Here is a 12,545-nt window from a genome sequence, read left to right as displayed (position 1 = left end):
ACTCCGGGAGCAGCGTGGCTTTCCCACGCATGGGCTTGACTCCTGGAGAGACACAGGAGGTGAAAGGGTGCTACTACAGCTTGGAGGGGACATAATCACATATCTTTCACTTTCCAACCATATAGCAGAATATAAACACGTCATCCTGGTGGGCCAGACTTCCCAGCAATTGAAAAGGGAGAAGAAGAAGAACATTAAGAGATCCTTTATGCCATAAAATAACCCTGAAAATAAAAGCAATACAAAACAAAAGACTGTGGTCCAAGTCATAAGTCCCGCTTGTGCAACAGTCGGATATTAGACACAGATGTCGCCTGACCGTATCTTTCTAAGAGTCATTTGATTGATGACACAGATACAACCATACATGCAACATTTGCCTGGGTCAAATGTCTACTTTTCACCATGTCAAGGTTGATTATGAACACATACAGACATATAAACAAAATAGTGTGGTCTGAATTGGCATCCTCTTACCTTATATGCTCAGAAGGAAACGTCTGGGAAGCATTCCCTGATACACATGATTTATGTCAGATATTCTTGAACTTATGTACGAAATTCCAATTTCTGAAAAGATTTAGTATATAAGGACTACCACTTGACCATTTGTCAGGCGAGGTCCTTCGTCCAGATTATTCCCTACGATTCTGCCGGAGACGGTCTCACCTACTACCAGCACACTTCGCAGATGCTACATCTCACCTGAAGCTGATAAAGCTGATTACTGAAGGAAGACTGACTGACTTCTACTGCAACATGTGTTTACCCTTCAAAGGGAATCCTGTCTACGCACCTCCACTGATAAAGACAGCCTTTGCTGTCAACAAGGTGTACAGTCTGTCTCTTCTCCGAAAGAAATTGAAGACTTCAAGTTGTTCTGCCTTCCATGCTTTCTTAGTATAGCGCTTAGAAGTAGACGTTAGGGTGTAAGGTTCTCTATGACATTTGTAATGATATTTTAACAATGCTAGAAATGTTCATTTTATTCTTATTATTCATAATGTGCCTTCATGCTGTTTTTAGAATATTCTACGCAGTTGTTTTAGATGTACTGAGAAACAGATTGTAGTGATAAATACTTTTAACTTAAAAGTGTTCATTCTTCCCAGGACAGTGTGTGGGATACGGTGAATAACGAAAAAAAGATTTGTTGCTGTTTCCACAGTGCCCCTGATTCCTTTATGGGATTGTCAGTAACCCAAAAAGCATGTTTCTATGTCAATTAGACATCAAATACTGTTTTGCGGGGCTACAATAATCTGTCTTTCAATTTCATGTCTGGTGTATTGAACCAAGTTCAACCATGTCATCCGTGGATTGGAAAGGACACCTTGTAGAGTTATGCCAAAGTCGTAACTTATGCAGCAGAAGCAGTCAGATATGTCTTGTGGCAGACGTTCTTCAGTTGGTACTGAATTCTTGTCTGGCTCCTGAGAAACGCCCTGCCTGTGTCCCATTTCAGTGTGGTGACAGGTGGACACATGCAATGGCGCCTGCACGGTGTGTGCTTTGGTATGCGTAGCAGCAGATGCAGACTATCCCATTCCTTTAGTTCATGGTGACGTACTGAATGTGAACAACTGAGAATCATAAAACAACACTGAAACCTAAAACCTCAAGACACACCCAATCAAGAGAAACAAAGAAACTCAATGCAGTTTAACTTTGAGAGTTCTGCTGAGAGTCTGACAGAAACGTTAAAGTGTTTCTATCTCAGAATCTATATAAGAGATTTAAATCTTTGCACGCTGTGTAGTAGTGTAGGAAGGTGGATACCTGACTATGGTTACCCCAGATTTTTTGCTTAGTGTTTAGCTGGTTTTCGACTTAGTTGGCCTGGGATCCTGCTAATCAGGGCCCCAGGCTATCTGCTCTCACTGTAAAATGGACTCCATGTACTTTAGGTACATCTCCAATTGGATATTGGGTCACCTAATGAGCCCCTGTACAGTGTACTATAGGTACCCAGGGCATAGGTGCATCCAAGCCGACCAGGGGCTGCAGCATATCTTTTGCCACCCCTGGCTAGTCATCCAAACTGACACAACTGGCTGATCACTCAGGTGGGGCAAGGTCGTGTAATCACCCCTTGCTTAGATATAGTATTCCTATATCTAACCTTATATCTAGACACATATACACCTATAAGTCACTCCTATGGCAGGCCTTAACAATCCTGGAGGCAGAGTGCTTGGTTTTATGTGAGATGAGGCTCTAGCTTGAGCTGAGCCTGTCTGCAGCTTTCGGAACCATGTCCTTATAGCTGTTCTCGGATATAGCCATACCATATACTCTTAAGTACATTATGAACGTCGCGGTTAAATGCTAACTTTGGTTTAGCTCTATCAAAACATGTCGTGTAGGGTGTCATACACTTTGGAATACTACCCCCTCAGTTCTGGCGATGGGGGTAGCATTCCACCCTTCTTGAGGAAGACATGGTGTTCCTACTAACCCAGGTTAAAGTTAACCAGAGCCTCAGCATCACAAAATGGATGCTGCTGCCACAGACACAAGTCTGACCTCTTGCTGCTGGGAGTCCTTCCAGCAAGGGAGGCTTGGACAATAGGTTTCCTGTCTTGGGAGGTGCTAGCACCACCCCCAGACAGGCTCTAGTGTATTGGGGCAGGGTGGGTTGAATGAAATGAGACACTGCCTGCGGCACACAAGGTGTCCTTTGCATAGTCCAGTTCAAACCGGTGCTGGGGCACTCCAGCCCCAGCTCTGGCGCGAAACTGGACAAAGGGAAAGGTGTGTAACCACCCCTTCCCTGGTCCCACCCATAGGAGGGACCTAGCAGGTAATCCAGCCTCTAAATGTGGTATATAGGTAGGAGCTGAGTCCCAAGACTTTAGATTAATCCTGACTGAAACTTGAAATGAAACTCTGGAACTTTGACGTTCTCCTTGAAGATAGAAGACTGAAGAATCTCCCTTGTGGTCAAGGAGTGACCACCCTGCACAAGCAGGCACCATCAAGCGATCAACGGTTTGCTTTGTCGTCGCTCCCGCCGGAGCCCGAACACAAAGCCTGACAAGACCCGGACTTCCAGACTTCCTTCAGCCCGATCCACAGCTACAGCAAAGCTGAGACCCTTGGAGGCGACGCAAGACGTGGGACCGGCCATCTTGGAAAGCCAGCAAATTGCTTTCCGTGCAACTTCTGAGGCACCCTCGAAGTTGTGCATTGGGGATTGAGAAGCCCCAGCCCGAGCATCATCTGCACCAAAGATCAACCCTCCACACTCCACGAGTGCTGCGTGGGGCCCTTTTGCATTTTCTTGCTCGACGCGTCTGTCCGGTCACTTGCCCACTGGCTAGTGGCCTCTGTGATGATGAAACCTTAAATCTACACCACTGGTCTGGTTGCTCCAGACTGGCCCTTGCTTCCCTGAAAAGGAGAAGCCCATCAGACCTTGCTGGTCTGATTAAGACGCCATCTTTGATTCCTGCTTGGGTTGCCTTAGCCAAGGCTTGTTGACTCCAATCCGGAAGCCGATACCGCCGACAGCGAGAGCCTTTGTGGGACAGTCCGTGCCTGACTCCTGGTCATCGTCGACGCCTCCTGGTCCACGTGGCTGCAGAGACAAGCTTCATGACATCACCTGATTGCTTCGCGACATTGCCTGGTTCCTTCCTGGTCACTGGCTAGTGACCCAGACTCTGTCCCCTCTGCTTTCAGGTACTCTTCATCCTCGATCCGCCCTTGGATCCAACCGGACACTTCTCTCCTGGTCGCCTGCAGCATCTTTCTTCAAGGCTCCATAGGATTCCGCGACGAAACCCTACACACTTTGACACCTATGCACCCGCTTCCTGAGGGTGAGGTAACGCGAGTACTCCGGTGCTCCTGTGGGTATTAACTATCCTAGTGTCTAACTTTCAAGTAGCTTTCTCCTAGTCCATCCGGAAGTGACCAAAAAGAACTAGTTTCCAATTCTTTCGTTCCCATTCTAACTCTATGGTAACTTGCGTCTGTGTAAAGACACTGCACACACCTCCCGTGGGCCTCCTACTTCCTATCCTTTGGTAGTACAGTGTAGCCCCAGCGATTCCCTAGGCCCTAGGTCTATCCTTTGTTCTTGACGTGGTTCTTATACCACTATTTTAGTATATGGTTTGACGTGCCCCTAGGGTGCTACTGTATATTGTGCAACTTATTGTATGATAATTTAAGTATCTTGTTATGTGCTAGTGCCTCTGATCTCATAAAGAGTTCAGAGGGGTTGTGTTAGAAATAAATACATATATATTTTATATATAACCTGTGTGGTGTCCTTTCATTTGGTATTAAAGGGGTTACATATGGTAAAACAGCTTGCTTCACATGCCCTCTTGAGTTTAGCCTAAGACTGCTTTGTCCATGCTACCACTAGGATAGCTGTCTATAGGGTTGACTTTACAACCATCACCATAAGGGTTGTTTGGATTGATACAGGGTTCCCACTAGAATAGTGGACATCACATATCAGGCCAACTTCTCACAAGTAGTACCAAGCTTATCCTCTCATCCTTGTAAGTACACGAATCCTAATTATTTATAATTGACACATTACCCAAAGTGTAATTAGTAAGTATTTATTGGTTTTTACTTGAACCCATAACTTTAATATTATAATTGTATTTATATAGCGCTTACAACCCCATAGGAGGCATTGAGGCGCTTTTCGGCAAGTAGCACGCTACTCTGGAACCGAAAAAGGATTAGGGGAGAATTAGTATAGGGAAATAAGAAATTAATTTGAGCGGTGGACATGTACGTCTGTTATTTGGGTTGAAAAGGATAGTGGAGGGATAGAAGAAGGAAAAAGTTTGAATTTATATAGCGCTTGGTACCCCTGATAAGGCATCAAAAACGCTTTTCGAGGAGCAGCACGCTACTACGGAACGCAAAAAGGATTTGTGGTGCATTAGTATCGGGATAAATGAAATGAATATGAGTGGTGGACTGGTGAATCTGTTAGTTGGATTGAAAAGGATAGTGGAGGGGAAGAAGACGGAAGGGTTTAGAAAGAGTTTATTCGGAGATCCAAGAAGCAAGAGCAGGTTTGGGATGAGTAGAGGGGGGATGGGTCAGAGGGAAGGATTTAAAAAAGCTTGTTTGGGAGATCTAAATAGTGAAAGAGGTTTGAGATGGATCAAGGGATGGATAGAGGAGGGAAGAGTCTAGAAAGGGTTCTTTTGGGGATCATAGTAAGGGAAGAGAAGGGACGAGTCTAGAAAAGGTTATTTTTGGGGATCATAGTAGTAGATTGAGGTTTGGGATGAGTCAGAGAGTTGAGGTAGAGGATATGAGAGAGAAATAGGGTAGTGCATTGGAGATGCTGAATTAGGAGTAAAGTAATAAATATAAAGATACATAAGTACATATGTTAGTGTTTATATAGCACAAACCAAGCGGGTTTGCTATTAAGCACTGTTCCGAATTGGGGATGTACACATTTGCATGCCACAATAACATTACTTTCCACAAACTTACAATTGCATTGTGCATTTACAATTTCTGGCCCAAGAGGCTTAAGTGATTTGTCTAGGATAACACGATTTACACTCGAGGAAGGAGCTCGGATTAAAACCCAGGTCAACAGTTGGCAGCTTAATGCTTAGGCCATATCTTGACCTCTGAGGAAAGATTGAGTTAAAACCTGAGAGGTTTCACAGTTATGCTTTTTAGGTTACTTGTAGATGCTTTGAAGCGCGCACATACCTCAATGAGCTTGTTTGGCTTATTCTGTAATTTGCAACCTGAATCTAGGACAAGAATATACTATTTTAAGTCAATTCAAACATGTGACCAGAAAGTGCACACACATCTCCCCGTCAAATGAATTCAAGGATACCCCGTGGGCTGACTCATTCGCTCCGCTGTTCATGACTGCACTTCAATTCATGGGTTCCTAGAACAAACGTTTCATTTCCAGCACTGATAAAAACAGATTACTCTTGTCTGCCCGTGTGGCCAGCAGACTCCAAAGAGCCGAGCCCACCTGAGATACAGGTAGCGTCGGGGAGGAGAGAGGGTGGTACTCGTAGTTGATAACCTGGGGTTGAAGGGGAGCCCGTCTAATGGCAGATAATAGGGCGGATGGGGAGATAATGTGTCTGCAGACTGTCCACCGCACGGGGCTGTAAACCTCTCACTGAGCACTAACGGGAGCCCGCCCTCGACAGCGGGACACAACTGGACCGGGCTGGAAACCCATCAGCTGCCTCCAGATAAAGGGACAATGGCAGCGTCTCTGCGCCCGCCCGACGCCCACACGCCTCACAGGGGCACAGACTGTGCACCATGCACTAATAAACGGTCTTTACAGACTTTGTTTCTATGGCCTTTGCTGTTCTGCTGGAACCGGCTTCACGAATAAACTAGTCCATAAAAAGTAGCTTTTAATTGTGTTTCTGAACACTTAACACCTGCGCCCAAATCGAACGGTTTTGTGACTTCTGGTGTTAAGTTTACACGCCTGCTAAAAAAAAACTTTAAAAAACTCACTTCATTTTCTTTATAAATTTGAACATTTTACCCCCTTCCCAGCCTCAATCCCCCCTTTCCTCCGAGCTGAGCCTGTTTCAACGGGGCTTGGGTTTGCACTTTACAGCAATGGGTCATCTCAGCACTTTATTTAATCTGCCTCCTTTTGCAGCTCTGCCCCCAAAACTCGACAAGTCAAGTAAAAAATGCTTTTATTGATTCTTTAAAAATCGTAAAAGGATGGCAAACCAGCATAAAACACAGAAAATAAATGAACATATATATATATTATTATTTTTAAACCTAAGAGTGGAGAAAAAAACCTTGAAGTCATTACCACAGTTAAACGGCTGACTCGGCAAAATCCAGACGCTTCCACTAAGCTTGCACAATGTGTGTTATGTTTTCTGGTACTAGTATAGCTTGCAACTGCCACTAGTGTGGCATTGTGGCACTCCGTCTGTCGCAATTATAGGCGGACCTGCTTGTTTAATTGTAGAAGTGTGTGCTGTAGTATCTATCACTTATGTGGGAAGAGGTGCTTGAAGTCCTCTCATATGGAATGGTAATGTCTCCTCAAACCTAGCATTGCTCATATGCAAATCTATTACAAGTTCCCTTCTGCATTTGGTGAATTAGTCCAACAGATGTCTAAAAAAACTGGTCACAATAGCCAGGTGTGGACCTGAGAACTGAATATACGACCCCAAAGGTGGTCTAACTAACTAGACATAATATAGCAAACATTATTTACAGCTAGACCCAATACTCCAAATGAGGCCTACAGACCCGAACATAATATTCCATATGAGGTGTCCATAGCTGGACCAATTACTTCACTTCCTGCCACCGGAACCTGACACAGTACTCCAAGTGAAGTCTCCACCGTTGGACCCTTTACGCCAGATGATAGTTCTGCATTTGAACACAATGCATTTGATGTGGTTTCCAGTACTGAACAGAATACTCCAGGGAAGGTCCTCCGAACTGGAAACAATACTGCAAAGGGGGGCTTCATGGTGATAAGACTACCGAGTGCAGCTCAACATTCCATTGGTTCGCCCCACTTTGATATATCCCCTATAGACCTCTCCAGTTTAGAAACCTTTGACCTCACAACACATCCTCTGCTGCTCTTCGGGATCTCTGTGGCCTCAATGATCCTCTTGACTGCATTGCGCCTGAGATCCCACCTCTGAAGCACTATGTTTTTCTAAATCACATCTCAAGATTTTTACTTCCTCTCTGGGACCGACCCAATGACAGCCTATTCCCTGCAAATAGACAAACTGTACCTTATAGCGCTTTGTAAGGTCTCAAATGAATGCATTGAGAAGCGCCTTCCCAAGAATCATTCTATGAGACACCCAGTGTGACCTTGAATAGACCATATTTCATTGGTGGGTTGCTATTAGGATGTGATGAGTTGGGCCTCACCACTTTCCAGCTATAACTCATACAGGTATTAGTTGAGCTCAGGGTCCCAAGTCAGGCTGTGAGATCAGCAAACACCTGTTTTGATGTACACAGCATGTGGCTGGAAGGCAGATTAGCAGCAGCCCTGGCTCCACATTCAGTGTGCAGTGTGAGCGAAGGTTGTTTTATGCACCAAACCTTCTTTCCTCTGCTTATAGGCTAAGGCTAAGGCCACTGCCAGTCTCACTTATTAGCACAGGTAGGGGACCGCACCGATACGTATGGTGGTAGTAGAAGGCCCCCAAAACCCAGTTCAAGCTATCATCGACACACACACACACACACACAAAGGATTGGCCTGAGACAACCATGTTTTACATTCGAGAAAACAAGTCTCAGACCGTATTTATATATTTTTTTAATAATATTTCCACATTCATTTTATTATAAGAACTTGAACACAACTAGCAGATTAACAGTTGGACTTGGCCATTCACTCCAGCTTGTCTTTCTTCTTAATAGCAAAGGAGTTGGAAGAACCCTTAACAACATTGATCGTCAGCCACACAGTTTGTAATGGTTTTAATGTTTTGGAAAGTTGCTTCTCGAGCCCCTGTGCGAAGGAGCCATATTGCCTGATTGACATGACGTAAGGATACCAAAGGGGATGATGGACGGAGCGTTTGAGCAAATCAAACACTCACCCCAGTCAACTGATCTGGGTTTAATCCATCATCATTCTTTAGCTCACTCCACCACCCCAGTTCAGACATGGCCATATGCAAATCAGCCTGACCCTGTGCCTCATGGGAACAGTCCAGCCCGAACTGCCAAGCCATGTCTTCCCTGGACCGGAAACAAGCATCCAGGGACCGGTTTCGGGTTCATAACCCTCATCAGCCAGGCTATCTTGAATCATTGTTCTGCATTCTGACTATCAACTGTTGTTTTTGCATTTATCACCTCGAGTGGGACGGGTATGCTCAGAAGTGAGTCCCGTGCTCTCCATGCCACTGGAATTAAGCTATCCTGGTTGATGAGGGCTGAAAGCCCAAAACCGATCTCGGGATGCTTGTTTCCAGTCCAGGGACGACCTGGCTTGGCAGTTCGGGCTGGACTGTTCCCATGGGGCACAGGGTCAAGACTGATTTGCATATGGCTGGGTTCAAACTGGAATGGAATGGTGAGCAAAAAAAACGATGGATTTAGGCCCAGATCTCTGTACTGGGGTGAATGTATGACATTGTTCTGCATTTTGTCCATCAAATGTTTAAAAAAAAAAAATCTTAGTTACATGATATACATATAAGGAAATCACAGGAATAAAAAATCTGGCAAATCACATTATATCCTGGGATTAAGTCCTTTTTCCTTTTCCACAGAGATCATAAATCAATTAGCTCGTCAATGGGGGTAATCATGGGGGGCTCGCATATGTTTCCCCTGAAATCATTCCAGTTGGACCACACCACCACCCACTTCCTTGGACATCCCCTGGCTACATAAACTGTTTTCTCCTGAACTATGCTCCAATCCATGTCTTTCTTCCAATCGCTGAGCGTTGGCGGTGTGGCGGCCCCCCCATACCCCTGCAATATTCCTCTTCACGATCGCAAGGCCCAATGTCACCCACAGTTTGCTTTTCGCTGGGAGGTCGGAGGGCTCCCGGATATTAAGGAGGCCCCTCTTTGCCTCAGAGTGCAATTCCACCCCCCACACCTCCCTCATACAATTGAGCACCCGAGTCCAATAGGTCTGTACCAACTGGCATTCCCATAGTATATGTAGAAAGGTGCCAACCTCCCCACACCCCCTGCGACAGAGTCCATCCTCGCTTCGCCCCATCAGGACTAGCCTAGTGCAAGAGATGTATACTCTATGCATGATCTTCAACTGGATCAATCGTAGTTTGGCCGATATTGCAATTTCCTTGGGGGATGCTAGCACCTCTCGCCATTCTTCATCATCAATTTCGAGTCCATCTGCCTCCCATTTCCCCCTAAGAGCTAGTAGTGGATCCGGGGTATGATTAATGAGCTTTTTGTATGTGAGCGGTATGTCCCTCTCCAGGAGGTGGCCATACAGTAGTCTGTTTTCGAGTGATGATGACTCCGGGAGGTGCGTCCCGGGAGGAATATTGGCCTAAAGTGCATGCCGAACCTGTATGTAACGGAAATCCTTTTGTGCGGCTAAGAGTGCCTAGCGTCTCTGAAGCCCATAGCGGGGGTGCTAGGGTGCTAGGGTGAGCCTGCCATCCCAACCCAATTTCTTTTGGACTATATGCCACAGCTGGACTGAGTGTTTGGTGGGTCCCATAAGGCGGTACCTTCCTGGTCTTGAATAGAGAGCCGCCTCGAAGTTCCCACCCGGAAGAAGCCATTTGTCCATCTTGTAACCTGGGTCATTCCCTGTACATTATGTACCCTGGCTAATGGCCGACAAATGCGCCGCCCAATAATTTTTACGGATGTCTGGGAGCGCTATCCCCCCGTCAAACCAACCAAGTGGGAGTTTTTGGAGGGAGATACAGGGCACTCCAGTCCAGAGAAGCTCTCTCTGGGTGGCCTCGATGGTGGCGAAATACTTTTGTGGGACTAAGTCCGGGTGGTTTTGGAGGGCGTACAGGAACCGTGGCAGCGCCATCATTTTAAATAGTGCTGCCCGGCCCAGCAGAGACAACGGGAGGTTCTTCCAGGTGGTGACGTCTCTTTGGAGCCGCTGTAGGGGTGGCAAGAGGTTCCGCTCATATCGCGTGGCCCGGTCCTTGGAAAATAAAATTCCTAGGTATGTGAAGCCATCGCTGGCTATTTGGATCAGGCAGTCACCCGGTATCTGTAGGGGGTGGCGCCGTGCAGGACATAGAGGAGGGATTCTTCCCAGTTAATGCTGTAGCCGGAGTAATCTCCGAAACTCTAAAAGATATCCAATGCCTTAGTAAGGGACTCATGCGGCGCTGTAAGGTAAAGGAGGATATCGTCCGCGTATAGCGAGATCCTGTCCTCCCACCCGTCTGTCCACCGTATCCCCTTCAGAGAGGGGGGTCTGCCAAATCTAGACTGCCAGTGGTTCTAGGGAAAGAGCAAAGAGCAGCGGTGAAAGGGGAAACCCCTGTCGCGTCCCTCTCTCTAGTATGAAAACCTCTGAGAATTTATTGTTGACTACCACCTGAGCTAGAGGTTCTATGTATAGGAGACGCACCCAGCTAACAAAGTTTGGACCGAACCCCAACTTTCGGAGGACGGCCATCATGTACGGCCACTCAAGAGTGTCGAACGCCATCGCTGCGTCCAATGACACCACCACTGCATCCTGTCCATCAACTGTTTCATGTTAATTGTAAAGTATGTACAGTGTGTGATGGTAATCAAAATATGTTTTAAGCTCTTTCCCCCTCAGTATCCTAAAATGTCAAGACTGTCCATCAACTGTTGTTTTTGCATTTGACATGACGTAGGGCCGTTACATCCACAGCTTGCCTCCTCACAGTACCAGCACGACCGAAATGTGTAGAGTCTTCTCGGAAGCCACTGTTGGTGATGGCATTCACCAGAACCTGGAGGGGTTCTCTCCAGTCAGGAGGTGGATGATCTAAAAGGCATTCGTTACGATGCGCACCGCCGTCAGTTACTTGCCATTGTTGCGACAATGCATCATCATTGAGTCAATGAGACACTTCATGATTGGACAATGGGCCTTGCGGAAATACTTGGCAGCATAGAGGCCAGAGCTGTGGGGCAGGTACTTGGCATACTCCTCCTTGACAGCAATGTAATTCTGTAAGGAGATTATGTTGATCTGAATATCTTCTGTGCTCCATTTCCCAAAGAGCTTCAATTTGGGGGTATCAGCACCAGCAGGTGTGGCCTCCCATTTGGTCCTGGTGGTGGGTGGTATGGACTCCTTGATGGCGACAGTCTTGACATTTTAGGATACTGAGGGGGAAAGAGCTTAAAACATATTTTGATTACCATCACACACTGTACATACTTTACAATTAACATGAAACGAGTTGAAAACTGATAGAAATTGGATAACCCACATTGTTTAAGTCATGTTTGGCCTACACATTAGCACTTAGAGCACTAACTATTGACTTGGGAGTCAGAGTCCAAGCCACCGGGACCCCCGGATATAATCTTTACAAGGCAAACTCCCCTGCTCCCTCACAAGGAGAGGTGCCAAGGCCAGCAAGCTAGCTGAGCTCTTAAAATACCCATGCCAGAGCAACTCAAAAGGGATTCTGGACAACCAGGGTGGGCCGGGTCTTGGTTCTCTGGTTCAAGATCCAACTCTCAACAAGCCCAAGGCAGTGCCATAAAGTACCTTGGGGGGCATGGGCTATCGTTGTAGGGCACCCCCGTCTCTGCCTTACAGACTGTTGTACTTCTGACCGACGTGATCAAAGATTTAAAGCAAAATGTATTTAGAATTTGCCTGCTTTCTCTTTTAAGATGCCAAGCTGTCTACTAGCTTGGTGGCCAACCCTGAGTCTGTCTCTGCAATTAATATGGCAAATCTTTTAAATACCTGAAGGAAAAAGGCTGGAGGAACAGCACGACCATGCACAATACATCTGTCCACTTGCCCCCACCCAATCATAAATCAGGGATAGGACAGCGTGCTCAAACAGCTTGTGTCCAGGGCAGCAGAGTCCA

General features: G+C 46.2%; 1 pseudogene; it reads right to left on the bottom strand.

Annotated features, from left to right (window-relative positions):
• Nucleotides 1-8,383: 8,383 nt before the first annotated feature.
• LOC147703377 (small ribosomal subunit protein uS7 pseudogene) lies at nt 8,384-12,225 on the bottom strand (annotated as a pseudogene).
• Nucleotides 12,226-12,545: the final 320 nt, after the last annotated feature.

The sequence above is a fragment of the Lissotriton vulgaris genome, chromosome 7 (genome assembly GCF_964263255.1).
Source record: "Lissotriton vulgaris chromosome 7, aLisVul1.2, whole genome shotgun sequence".
NCBI classification, from domain to species: Eukaryota; Metazoa; Chordata; class Amphibia; order Caudata; family Salamandridae; genus Lissotriton; species Lissotriton vulgaris.
Note: the sequence above shows the minus strand (reverse complement) of the source record. Positions and strands in the feature narration are given on the sequence as shown.